This window comes from Anser anser (assembly GCF_964211835.1).
Source record: "Anser anser genome assembly, chromosome: 9".
In the NCBI taxonomy this organism is placed as follows: domain Eukaryota; kingdom Metazoa; phylum Chordata; class Aves; order Anseriformes; family Anatidae; genus Anser; species Anser anser.
The window spans coordinates 17332480-17346332 of record NC_139729.1 but is presented as its reverse complement, the minus strand read 5'-3'; the positions used below and the strand labels follow the sequence as shown (position 1 = coordinate 17346332).

The 13853-nt window shown below is 51.9% G+C and overlaps 1 long non-coding RNA gene across 1 annotated transcript; it reads right to left on the bottom strand.

Moving 5' to 3' along the window:
- Positions 1-1133: 1133 nt before the first annotated feature.
- On the bottom strand, positions 1134-6542 carry LOC310903928. Its single transcript, XR_014587926.1, has 2 exons — positions 4600-6542; positions 1134-3364 (listed from the first exon to the last, which is right to left on the bottom strand). It is a non-coding gene; the product is annotated as an uncharacterized lncRNA (long non-coding RNA).
- Between the last annotated feature and the right edge of the window lie 7311 nt (positions 6543-13853).

Genomic DNA, 13853 nt, shown 5'->3' with positions numbered 1-13853 from the left:
AATACAAGACCAAAAAAATTGGTTCAAAAATACAAGACCAAAGCCCAGCAGCCATAGTAGGAACCTGTTCCTGTTTTTTCCCAAGCAGGCTTCCCACTCAGCATGCTCCGTCCTGCCAAAGCAGTAATACAGCGGGGGAAATGCCTCCAGCCCCTCGCTTTGCAAAGCCTCTCGCTCTAATGGGGAAATGTGGAGAGGAAAATGACCTCGGTGGAAGGACAGGGATTAGGCATGCATGGTTCTTGTGTACCAGAGCTGGACACTGCATGAGGACGGCCAAACGCAGGACAAAAGGGGCAGAAAGGCTCTACCACCCGCGGGGCAGAGCTGATGCCCAAAATTACAGCCAGCAGCCCCTCCACAAAGCCAGTCAGCATCAGCTGGGGACAAAGCAGCCTGGCTGGACTGAGGAGGCAGAAAATGCACTTTTAGAGCAAAATCACGCCTTTTGTTGACTGACAAGTGCCGACTTAAGGGGCTTAGTAGGGCACAAAGCCCCCCCTTCTGCCTCTCAGTCCCTGCAGGGCGGGTAAGCAGCAGCCCCTGGCTGTAAGCAGGGAACACGAATACGGACAGCCGGGAGGGTGAGGAAGAGAAGGGAAAGTTTAGGAAGGGCCAGGACCCGTGGGCTCCATCCTGAGCCTCTTCCCCTCCTTTCCCCCCGCGCTCAGCCGCGGGCCGGGCTCCAGCCGCCCCCTGGCGGCCCCGCTGCTCCGGCAGCTCCCAGAGCACCCCCCGTGGCTTCCAGGCAGCCCCCCCAAAAACCAGGCCGTGCTCTCACCTTGCTGGCTCCATCCCAGCCCCCCTAGTGAGCCGCAGACACCCCCCCATCACCTTTGGGCTGGTCCCTGCCTAGTTTTGGAAGGAGCCAAGGCATGCTGTGCTCCAGAGCACGCCGCTTGGACTTGCAGATTGATGCTGTTTGTGGGTCCCCCCCCCCCCTTTTTTTTTTTTCTGGTTTATCTCAGATGGGAGCCTGCAGGTAAGGCCAGGCCAACAGCAACCCAGCTGTGCCAAGAACAGCACCAGGCTCGGTCCAGGGGCCAGAAACCCCACGTGTTAGTCTCTGTGCCAGACAAATGAGCTGATAAAAGAATGGTGCTTGATGGCTAAAAGAAGTGAAGAGGATCACAGTTATTTCATAGGTTTATTTCACACAGGCTGGTCACATCAGCCCTGACAAGGTCACATACACAAAAGGTTGCAAACACTCTCCCGGGAGCCCTAATGAGAGCAGTCTGCTTTACATTCTCAGATGACATGAACATTGTTTGCCTGCGTTGAAGACAGTGATATTAACATTGCACATCAGATGTCTACAACACTTTGCAGGGATTAACTAGTTAATCCCCATCACAGCTCCAAGCAATTTCTGCTTAGACATCATTATCCCCCATTTTATATATGGCAGGTGGTGGGATTTCTCCGAGCACAGACTCCAGCAGTGCCCGGACTCCCGGTCTGCCCCCACTGCTGCCCGCTGCAGGATGGTAAGCAAGGTCCGTGTGTGCAGGCAGGAGAGCTGGGGTGCAATGTGCTCGCCCGGCTGACAGGAGGAACCATGCTCATGTTATCTCATTATCATCTCATTTGGTTAATGAGATCAACACACATCCCCTGGGCAGCAGGCTGCTTTGCTTCAAACAGGGCTGAAACCTGATGGATTGACCATCTCTGGCTCATTTTGTCTGCTTTGATTTTTGCGTGTGTGGAAAACTGCTGGGTTAAAAGCTGTGTAGGCCAGTGCTCCTGTTTATCTTGTAATCTTGTACAGCAAAGGCAGGCGGTGCGTAATCTTACCTGACAGTGAGTCAGCCCTGGGCTGAGGAGCCACCTCCATCCCAGGCAGTTTCCAGCATCCTGACATGCCCACCTGCAGACATCTCAGAGCAGGTGCCTTTCACAACGCACAGCAAACAGGGCATGAAGCGCACGTGCAAACCCCACACGGTTTTGTAGGACTGCTGTTAATAAGTTTGGTGTTGTCATTAACAGTGCAAAACCAGAAGCTCCCCGAGTCACGGCTGCTGTCAGAATATCGGTTTTAGTCACAGACAAGGATGTCACATTTTTCTCAGTCCTTGTATCCTCTCCTTCTGGCGTGCCAGCCTGACTCTATAGCTCCTGGGTCACTGCAGTAACCCTGCAGCTGTGGTGTCAGCAGCACACAGGGCCACCATCACAGCCACCAAGTGAGCAGGGAGAGCTGCTCCGTTGTTTGGGTGCCCCCAGCTCTCTTTTAGAGAGGAGCCCAGGACCACCAGTGTGCAGAGGAACCAGCCACAGCCCTGCACAGAGCTGGGAGCAGCTAAAGGCAGCCCCACACATCCTTCTTTTCCTCATAGCTAGAAGATTAACTTCTCCTAAACGTCCCAGTGAAATCCTGTCCTGAGATGATTTGGAAGATAAGAAAGATCTCAGAGACTGGTTCAAAGAGCCTGGAGGGTGAAGCAGGCTGTGCAGACAGTGGGACAGCCGGGGAGCAGCACCCTCGTGTTGCAACGAGGGCAGGAACTCACCAGAAAGGCCCAGACAGCAGCAGGGCGTGCAAGCCTTGCTCTGACTAATGCAGCCAGCCAGGAAGCCCACACCGTGGGCTCAGTTCCTGGGGACAGAGCTGCAAGAGCAGTGGCTGCAGAGAGCCCCCACCGTGCCTTCATGGGCACAGGGGAGGGGACCCTGACTTGGCCACAGAAAGCTCAGGCTCCCGCTGCTGTGCAGTGACTGTTTCACGTGGAAGGCTCTGGTGATGCTTTGGCACTGTTTCCTAACTAGTATGAAAGACAAAACCCAGTAGTGTGAAAAGATGCCCTGCCAGCAGGAAAAGTCCCCACAGCAGCAGCCACAAAACCAAGCGCTGGGGCTTTTGCTTTGGCAGAGTTCTGCACGGTTTAAAGCAAGGAGCAAAGCTACCACCACAGGGAGCTGTAGAGGCAGCCTCAGCCTTGCCAAGCTCTGCGATTAGCATAACTATTGAATACTCACTGACCCAGAACAGATGACCCTGATACTCCGACCGTGGGGGACCTTGCCAGTCCCAACCCTGCTTTCAGTCCCTTCCAGCAAAAGCCTCCCCCCGGCACCTCAGAAGTGTTCCTACACAAAAAAAAAAAAAAACACTACACACACTGAATTCCACTTATCGCCGTGAAACGGTCTAAGAACTTTGAGGAAAAGCCATTTAACGAAAATAAAAGCGCTTTCCCACGCGTGCTCCGCGCACCCCGGGAAGGGAGCGGCCCCGGCGGCTGCAGCTCCCCGGGCGCTCGGCTGGCTGCGCTCTCAGCCCTGCTTTGGGAGCGGCAGCGCTCGAAGCTCGACTCATCCCCGAGGCAGCCAGGAGCAGCAGCAGGTTCTTGCAAGCCTGGCAGGGAAAATAAAATAATAATAATAATAATAATAAAAAAGTCAGCAAGTGAGCAGGGATGGGGGTGCGAGGTAGAGGATGCTCAGCTTCAGCTACCTGGGTGGCAGTGTGGGGGGTTAATATAAGGGGGCTCCTGGGGAGCACTGCTGCCTAGTAAAATGCTTCAAGTCTTTCTAAGCCACTGCCTGCAGAAAGCAGCCCTCCTCTGCGCTCCCCTCCCAGGTCAGGCATGGGCCTCGTTTTACATGAAAAACATCTCCTGGCTATTCCTTGCTGTTGTGAAGTGTGAGAGCAACCAGGACAGGTGAGGATGCACAAAGGAGGACAGAAGTGCTCAGCCATACGGGGCATACACACAGCCCTGCTCATTCCTTCACCGAGCACCCCCAAGGTACAAATCCTACCCCAGGGCTCACTTCCCAGGCTCAGCAGCACCCTGCTCTCTGGGAAGCCAGACAAGGCAGGCCTTTCTTGGCAAGGGAGAAAAGGGTCTGGGAGACCTCCTCAGCTCAGGTGACCCAGCAGCCCCCACTGCAAACAGCTATAAATCCTCCCATATCCTCACCACAGCACTCCCGAGCACTCCCCCTCTCGCTGGATCGGGGCCTGGCTGTATAAAGCATGTCAGTGCTGGCCAGGGTTGGAAGGTAAATAAGTCAGCCAGCTGTTTATCTATCAGAGCTTTTTTTTTTTTTGGCTGGGAACAGAGCTGACTTTAACCAGTGTAGAGCTGGGCACAAGCTGGCTCTTTGGCTTTGCGAGGCTCCCATGGGACCAGCTCAGCCAGGCCCCATTCTCCAGCCTCACCAAGCTCCGTGGGGGCTCTGCCAGGATCCCCTGGGTGGCAGCAGGAGCTTTATCCCTCATCCAGCTGCTCTTAGCCTGGCTGTGCTCTGTCTCTCTGCACATCCTGAGTTACAGAGGGCAGCATATTGCCATGTGCCACAGAAGGACAAGACATCAGGGCTGGCTCCTACATCACCCCCGTTCTCTGCTATCACCTTCTCATCCTACACCTTCATCAGCCTCATCCCCCCAGCACCCTGCCCCTGCCCCTCCAGCACAGCCCGGCCCATGTCCTTTCCATGAATCACACCACCACCACCTCCTCCTCCTCCTCCTCCTCACAAGTCCTTTCCTGCTGGCTTGGTTATCTTTCAAGATAAGCCTGCCAAGGAGGAACAAGAACCTGCTCCCCACACAGGGGAAAGCCCTCTGGCAGGACACATTACCTCAGCTCACCACCATCCAGCTTCAGAGAACAGGTCAGCATTGGGCAGCGACACTGGGCATCACTACCAGGGGATGAGGGCTCCCAAACACCCCTCCTGCAACATATCTCACCTCCTGAGTGCTTGATAGCCACCAAACCTGGTGTTTTATATAAGCTATTACTAATAACTGCCCCAGGGCTCACCCCCGTGGTGGCACAACAAGCTGCTAGAGCTCATGAATCACACCTGGTGCAGCTCTCAGCTCCTCCTCTGCCAGGTGGAGAAAAGCAAGGCACAGCCGCGATGGCACGGATAAGGGTGACACAAGCCCGTTCCCACTTCCAGGTGCCAAGGGATCACCCCTGCAGGTGACAGGCTTTGCATGGGGGACGGCACAGGGGCGCTGCCAGCCAGCCGGGTTGGGTGAATCACGCCTTCCTGCAGGTTTCTCCCCCTTGATAACGACAGGAGCCTAGATGGCTGCTGCAGATACCAGCAACTGTGCTGCCATGCTGGCAGCTGAGCCCCTGGCCGGCTGCGTGGGGTCTGCTTATCCACAGCACCTACCCACAGGGTGGCCCGTCACCCTGCAGTGACACACCACAAAGGCCCAGGCCACTGAAGATTTGCAGCCCTTGGGGTAGGGACCCGAGGGCCCTAAGGTGCTTTTTAGAGATTACTGGCCCTTGGGTTAAGTGATGTTTGCTGTGCATCGTGCTTATGAAGCTCCTGGGGTGCCCCTAAAATTCACCAGACTGGCCCTTTTTTCTCAGCTCAGTCCTCAAGGCCTGATTGCCAATGCCTGAGTCCCACCCAGCTTTCCAAAATTCAGCAATATTATCCTTGGGAGCATTAAACTCAGCCACACAGGACTCACATGTACTTAACCTAAACAACAAGCCGAGGGCTTCCAAGAGATATTTCCTCCCCAGCCCAGCTACTCAAGGATGCGCGTGCCTGAGTGATGATGCTGGGTAACATCAGGATATTTGCCATCATCTCCAAACCTTCCTGTTCAAGCAACATCCTCTGGTGCCTCCATGGTTCATCACTGCCTTATGTTTGAAATGGATAGAAACAATCTCAGCTTCTGTACAAGGGAATATCACCCCAGGGTCACATCCATCCCCTCTTTACCCTTGAGCAGTCCCTGTGTCCAAGCTGAAGCTCCCCCTTTTCTGTTCCCAATGCTCAGATACCCCTCCCCATATGTTGCTTTATTTTATTTTATTTTATTTTATTTTATTTTATTTTATTTTATTTTATTTTATTTTATTTTATTTTATTTTATTTTTTATTTTTTCTGTTTCAAAAGCCATCAGTTTCCACTGCCAGAATATTTCCCAGGTTTTAGGCAAAGGCTGTGCTAAGATTATTGTTTAGAGGGTGCCAGCTCTCTCAGTTGCTCCAGACTTGTGGCTGGAATGCCCTTCATTTTTTTTTTTTTTTTTTTCCAGGAATGTTGTAAGTAAATTCAGGGCTGAACAACAGGGCAAATGGGAACCCTCAGAGCAGTGGGCTGCCCACGTTACAGGTATGGTAATTCCAAACTGATCCTCCTTTGTGCTGATAACAGGGCTTGCTATTGTTTTCCTGAAGTCCACATGTCCGAAAACACTGCAGGCGTAGATAATCACAGCGAGCACATGCTTTTGAATCTGTTTCTAAAACATGCCTGGGATTTAAGCTTTTTTTAAAATCATGACCCTGATTCTGCTTTTTTTAAAACTCAAAAGCAAAAATTCCCTTGGGTCGGAATGAAGAAGGGTCTAGCTCTTGAATACAATTTATAAAGCGGCAGATGTGCCCGTCTTTTGCTTTCTTGTGATGAATGAAAAAAGCCTGAAAGCTTTCAGCATTTCTTTCTTTTCTTTCCTTCCTTCCTTCCTTTCTTTCCTTCTCTCTCCCTCTCTCTCCCTCTCTCTCTCTCTCATTTCAATTCATTTCATTTCATTTCATTTATATTTACCTGGGTGCTTGACTCATGGTGGCATTCCTTCCATCCTTTTGCTGCTGGTGTGCCACTGTGCAGCTGAGAGTGCAAAATTCACACAGCTGAAGAAAGAAAACAAGCAAGGGACATGTCAATGAGCAGGGTTCTTCCAAACGCTATTTTAGCGGTGAAAACCATGGGACCTTCTGACCTCTTTGTTTTCTAAAAACCCGGTAGCAGAGGTTTGGGAGCAGTTTGCTTAGGCTCTGAACCTTCATTTTACCTTTGCTGGATGGGAGCCGTTTGCACTGCAGTTCCTTCATCATAGATGCACCAGCAGAGCACGTGATGCACAATGGAAAACAAGGGAAAAATCCAAAATAAGTCACTCTCCAGTTAAACATTTTTAGGATAGGACATATGAAAGGAAAACAAACAAACAAACAAAAAACCACCTCTAACCCTTTGTGTCCCTCTTCCCCATCTTCTGTCACACCCAGTAGGATGGCTTTTGCTGCTGGCAGGATGCCCTCCATCCAACGAGCTGTGCATGGGGAGGGATGTGTCCTGCCACCCCCAGTGGGTCACCCAGTCCCACGCAGCCACCCCACACCAGGCTGGGGTGTTCAGGGTGGCACCAGCCGTGGGGCTGTAAACATGTTGCCGCTTGGGGCCTGATTCCCCATCGTGTGCCACCGCCGTGCTGCCGATGTGATGTTTGTACGGCGGCTCCTGGTGTCCCAGCTCGGCGATTATAATTACGTCTCACCTTACCCAGCTTTTTGGCTCGCCTGCCTTGAATTGCTTCCCCAGACCTGCCTGACTTGTTCGGCTGCTGCTACCAGACCTGCTCATTATTCAGCACAAGCCCCCACCCACTGCCCTTCCGTGTGCCTTCATGTTTGTGCCTAAAAGCTGCAAAGGGACATTTTTTGGTGGGGGGGATGCGGATGGGGGTTTGCTGCAGCCCCCTGCTCCCTGGTCTCTGGGGGCCAGCCATGGGGCACAGGGATGTGTGCGCCTTTCGGCAAACAGGGACGACAAACAGGCTGGCCCTGTAGGTGACTCACGCCATTTCAAAATACGGAAAAATTAATGAGACGCTTCCTGAAACTTCAGTTCTGCTCCCACAAAGCACGTGAATGAGTGCAAGCCAGACAAAAGCAAGGAGCTGAGGCAAGGGAGTGTGGATAGGACAAGATCCCTGAACCTAGCCCCTTTCTGTCCCCACTGCTGGTAATTTCAAAGCCAGCCTCACGCAGCCAGGTGCAGGCGGTACTGATGGAAGCAGCCTCTCCGGGGGAAACTTTGCCCTCCCCAGTGATGCCGGCTCCCATCTCACTGCAGACCTTGGCTCCTCAAGCACCAAAACTAGGGCACTGATAGCAAGAATCCCCCCTGCCAAATGCAGGGCCGCATTTCAGCTCTAGGTTTGATCCCACTTGTTGCAAAAAGGACTTTCTGTGTGCAGAGGAATATGCTGAAGGTTAAACGTGACGCAAGAAGTTTCAGGGTGCCCTGGTTGTGTCCGAAGAAACAGCCGTGCAGCCCCACGTGCAGCAGTGGCACCGAGGAGCACTCTTGCAGCGGACGCCTTGCCGCCTCAGACGTCGGGTTTTGTGGTGCCCTTCAGACAATGACCCCGGACGAGGCAGCAGTTTCCGCACCCAGCTCCATAAATCCTGGAGTGACTCCTTCAGCCAGCGGCTGATTCACCTGGGTCTGGAGTGATGCCGCGATTTACGAGGCGATTCCCAGGGAGCTGGGCTGAGTCAGATGCCAGCACCGCTGGGGGACTCGGCCCCCGTGGTGGGAACGGGCTGGGCTCCCCGGCCCAGCAGCACCCCGAGCTGTCACTGAGCTGGGACACGGTGCCCAGGAGCTGGACCTTGCAAAGGAGCAGCTCAGGGTCTCAGGGATTCATGGGCACTTCACTTCCCCAGCCTCTCCCGCAGGCGTGCCAAAAATAGGATCAGCTGGAGCAAAGGGGTTGGTGTCCACGTGAGGGGTGGAGGATTTCATTTGTGCTCCTGCTCTGGCTGGTTCAGAGGCTGCAAATGGCCCGTGAGGGAGTGCCCTGACCTTCCTAACCTTGGGCCGGTGGCTATTCCTGGCTATTCCGGTGTCCTCCAGGCGTGCCTGTTTGGTACATCACCCGGCAGCCTCCCGCATCCCTGGCCAGGCTGTCCCGCTCCCGACGGCCTCACTATCTGCTCCACCTGGCCTGGCTCCAGCAGGTGATTTCTCCACTCCCAGCTCCTTGCCCCACGCTGCTGGCCGATGTTTTTCCCGCAGGAAATTGGCTCTGCGGCTTTCTCTTTGCGTAGCTGGGTACAAACATATGAGGGGAGTGGGGATCGTGAAGGTTTCATCAGATTTTTGAGATGCTGGCATGGGAGCAAGCCTGAACATGACCCAGCGAGGCACTTGGGACAGCAAATTCCAGGGGAGGAGAAACTGCACGAGAACAAAGGGAGTTTGTCTGAGAACAGGAGCACAAAGAAAAGTCCTCATTGTTCTAGCTGGAAGAGAGAGATGAAACTGTTTCTAAAGTTAGGTGAAGCTCCGTGCCTCCCAGTCATCCCTCATTTGTGACCCAAATTACGCTGAGTCCCGGGGCAGCACCTACCTTTATTAAACTGAGTTATTTGCATCAGAAAAGAATCATTAAAAAAAAAAAAGGTTTGGGCAAACGCTGCTGGTTCACCTGACTTCCTTTGAGATTACAGTCCAGAGGAGTCATCCCTGCCTTGCCACCACGTAGCAAGGCAAGGGACATGCAGAGGCAGACTCAGGAAGCCTTCCTCCCGCCCTGCTGCCAGCTCAGCCTGGAGCCCTGCCTGCTCCCCACTGAAACTGCTCCTGACCTTAACGGAAAAGGGGAGAGTCCTCCCGGGTGACTCACAGCCCCGAATATTATGTCGGGAAACGAGCAGTTTAGATCAGTAAATAAGCTTGCTTTCATTTTCGGGAGTGACGGTTGTTCTGGATGGGGATCAGGTGCCTTGTTTATCTGTCCGGAGATAGGGCTCAGCTGAAAGTTTTGGTGGGTGGTGAGAGTCTGTAGCCGCGGGCTGCCCCAGGGCATTTTCAGACCTGAAAATCTGATGGCATTTTCAACTAGGAACAGTCAGGAGAGATCGGGATCTTTTCTGGCTGTGAACTGACGTGAGCACCCGACGAAGCAGGGGCTCACCGCTAGTACTGCCAGGAGCTCGACAGCCTCACTGAGGACATTTCAGCTCGGTCCATCAGCCTCAGCCATGAGTTTCTGTGACCAGAACCAAGTGAGCCCCTTTCCTGATGGGGTCCGACACACCCCTTCCTGCACCGGTGTAGGGGAAGGTAAATGTGTTACATCTCCGATCTGCTGCTTTGCTTAATTTAATCTAGATAAAAGTTGGCCGTAGCCCGTTGCTGCTTACCAAATGGTAACTGTGGACAAGATCTTTGCTGGTCTGAATACAGACCTCAACCAGCTGAGGAAAGGGATGTGATGACAAAGGTAGCTGTAATAGCAGGATAAAAGGAAAATCTCTTCCCTTCCTTTGCTGTTATAACAAACAAGTGGACTTAGCCTTTTTCCCTGTGGGAAACCCACATAAAAATAACAGAAATCACCCCACAAATGGCAGCAGTCCCAAGCTTTCATTACCCTTATGAAAGAAGCCTTTTACAAGCAGATGCTGTGAGCCTCTCCAACCTTCTGGCACCTGCCTTTGCAGTTAGCCCACCGTGCATTTGTCACCCATGTGTGCAGGCTTGCACAAGCACCCTTGTGCTCTGCAGGTCCTGGTCAGAAAGCAGACCCTGTTCTCTCTCAGCAAGCTGTTAAGGTTCACCCCGTGGGAAGGCCGCCCGTGCCAGGACTTTACACTGACACACTAGTGCAGCCTTTCCAAAAGACATTAACCTGAGAGCCTAGCTTCAACAGTCAGCTTAAAGTTTCACTGATCATCTGTAACAGAATCTCTCTAACTGGTTTTCACAGATGAGTAAGACCAGATACTGGTGCTTTTTTTTTTTTTTTTTTTTTAATTGCTACCATCAAGCTTAATTGTACTTTCGAGCTGAATGAGTGTAAGTATACACAGATGGGTGTGGGAACAGGTCCCAGATTGCACCCACTGCATTCTTCTCGTCTCCTCTGGAAGGAGATATTGTCATTGTAGTAACCAGCCTCAGCCACCCCACAGGTTTGGGGCTGGATGGAGCCCAGAGCCTCCCTTCCCACCTGCGCTGGTCGGCCAGGGACAAGGTGTGGGAAGCTGATGTTGCCCCCACCCCATTCTTTGGGTCTGCGTGCACACAGCAGCCTCTGTAAATTTGAGTTTTTTGTCTTTTGCCAGACCTAAATTCACAGACAAGCATCCACGAGGAGAAAAGAAACCTCTGTCATGGAGAAGGCTGCAGTGCCATGGGGGCACAGGGAAGCAAGGGAGCCTGTGCTGGAGGTTAGCAGCATAGGGATCGGACCCAAGGAGCTGCTCCTTGCCTAGCTGGGTGCTGTGTTTGCCAGGACCACCTCTCCTTTTCCCCCCCTGCACCTTGCAGTGAGTCCATCCATCAGCAGGTGCACCTGTGGTCTCTGCAAACGTGTGCAGCCATCCGTCCTGGGAAGGAAAACACCACGAGAGATGCTGTGCAGAACCAGCCTCTAATAGGAAATCACCTTGATTGCTCTTAAGTGGAAAAGGCACTGCTCCGAGAGGAGCCTTTCCGGTTCTGGCCTGCTGCGTTGTGAGTTGTTTTGCAGATGAGTTCCAGGGGGAGAAGGAAGAGTGTTTGGTTTGCTTTTATCAGCATTTCTTCTGAAATTCTTTCAGTTCTTGTGAAAAGATAAAAAAACAGGTTAAAAAAAAAATAGAAATTCCTGGAAGAATCTTCCATGGGAAGTCACGGATGTTGTAATCACCTCTTTTCCCTCCTATTAGTCCAGGAGATTTGAATCAAAATTGCCCATGTCACAGGGGAAAAAAGGATCCCAGACAAGGTCTTTCTCTAAACGTCTTCAGAGAAACACTCATATTACTCTTCTTGCAAATCTCTCTGGCAGGAAGGGAGCAGGGCATGCCCTGCACTTGTGTGATCCCCAGCCACCCCGTAAGGAATGCCTAACCAACCAAACCAGGGACGGGGCTGTGGTTAGACTCAGGACAAATGCCTAGGAACCAAGAAGAGGTTGCTGATACAAACCAAGGGCTGCCCAGCTCCTGGTTTGTCCCCCAGGAGTGACCACACCATGGCCAGAGAAACAAGACCCTCTGACCCCCAGTCTCCAGCCACTTCCAGTGCAGGGAATTTCCGTAGCCTGTTGTGAGCTGTGTTTTTAATAAACCTCATAGGATTTATCTTCCGAGTACTGCTCCTGTCCACTTTGGCACTAGTAAACTTCTTGCATCCATAAAATCCTCTGGCAAGACATTGTCGAATACCTGGCATGTGAAAGCACCAGAAAGTACGCTTCCCTGTGTGACTTTGGGCACTCCATTTATCCTCCCTGAGCTTTATCTGCCCCCTTGTCTCCATGGGTATTGCTTCTTTAAAAATGTTACAAACAGTCAAGGTGCCTCTTGAAGGGGATTTCGGGTGCTGCAGCTCATGATGTGTGCCCAGGGATGCTGGACACCACACTACCTGCTTCACAGAGCCCTTACTGGCCTTCAGTCATGCATGAGCAAACTCACTGAACTGCAGACATTCGATTCTGTCCCACCCTTGATACAATACTTTTTGTCTTTTCTTTTTCCAGCTCTGAGCTGTTTGCACAGCACCTGACACAGCTAAACTGAAGCCACTGATCAGAGGGGCCGGGGATGATGGTGTTTGTGTGAACCTGGAGGAATTAGGGTTAGCAGGGCACTGATGGGAAACTCTGCCAGTTCACAGGCAGCCTGCCACTGCCCCTTTCGCACAGTACAGATTTCATTATCCAGGTGAAGAATAGGAGGAAAGGGAGGGCTAACTTCTGAAAGCCAGGACACAGATAAGCAAGTTTGCCAGTATTAGGAAGGGGTGAACAGACTTGGACCAGGTACTTTATGAATCAGCTTGAATCCCCTCCAAAGCCCTCGTGTTTTGGGGCCCAAGCAGACAAAGCCATGCAATCCTTCAAGTATTCTCTGTGTTGACACATGCTGCTAAACGCTGTGCATGCCAAGATGAAAAGAGGCAGCCTCCACTAGCCCATTATTCAGTGCTAGACAACTTGATTATGATGGAAACAAAATACACTTTTGCAATATTGACATTGTGATCTAGGGTAACAAACAAGTCCTAAGAGGCCCATTGCATTTTGAACTACTATTACTGCTGTAATTGATGTTTTTAACTCAGTCTGATACACCTGACCTGTCTTCCTTGGAAAAAGGTTCACACAAAATGTGATTCTAATGCTGCAATTTTTATCTGCTCCTAAACTGGGGTCATGATGTCATCACGTTTCAAAACTGGCCTGAATCTGGTTCTGGGGAAAGATTGTAAGGAAATTCCTACTAAAGCGTGGTGGTGTGGTGATAAGAGCTGCTCTGTGTCAGGAATAATTCATGCCTTTAGCAGAATTAGGTGTGTGCAAGGAAAGGCTTGTCATTTTTCTGCAGCCTTGGCCCCTGCCTCCAGTAAAGCTCCAGACAAAATCTTAGCTATTTTATGTTCCAGTTTCTGAGAAATTCTGCAGAAAGCCTGCGAGCTTTGCTGGCTTGCAGTACCGCGGGGCTCACCAGTACTAAAATCATGGTCCTGCCCCACTGCCCCACATCCCTCCTCTGCTCCTGAGCTCTGAGGGGTCTCAGCCCTTCTCCCTGCCTGGGGCTGCTCCAGTCACCGTCATCCTATCCAGCACCCTGGGGCGAGCAACTCGTCTGTAGAGGAAGAGGAGAAGCACCAACAAAGACAACAGGAAAGCTTCAAAGCCTCCTGGGTCTGCAGGCACTTCTCAGGGGTTTAAGGTTCAGGCTACAGTTTGCCTGCTGCCAACCTGCAAGCAGCATGCACACATCTCCTGCACTACTCAGGAGCTGCATGATGAAGAATTGAGTTGTGCAGACAAAACTGTAAAGAGCCAAGTAAGTCCCGTGGAGATAAATACTCCACGCTGGCTTGTATTTCAGACAAGTATTTTCTCTGTCTGCAGGGCTTAGTCCTGTAGGCTTACCCTGCAAAAGGAAGCAGGCAGCCTGGAGCAGTCCCAGGAGCTCAAGTGCTGCATAGGTGTAAGTAATTATCGATAACAAATCTGGTAGGCAAATGGGGAGGTGTGCTTGAGCCACGACAATGTTGTATCCCAAAGCAGGACCAGCTGACAGCTCAGTGATTATTCACTGTCTGCCTCGTGGCTGTG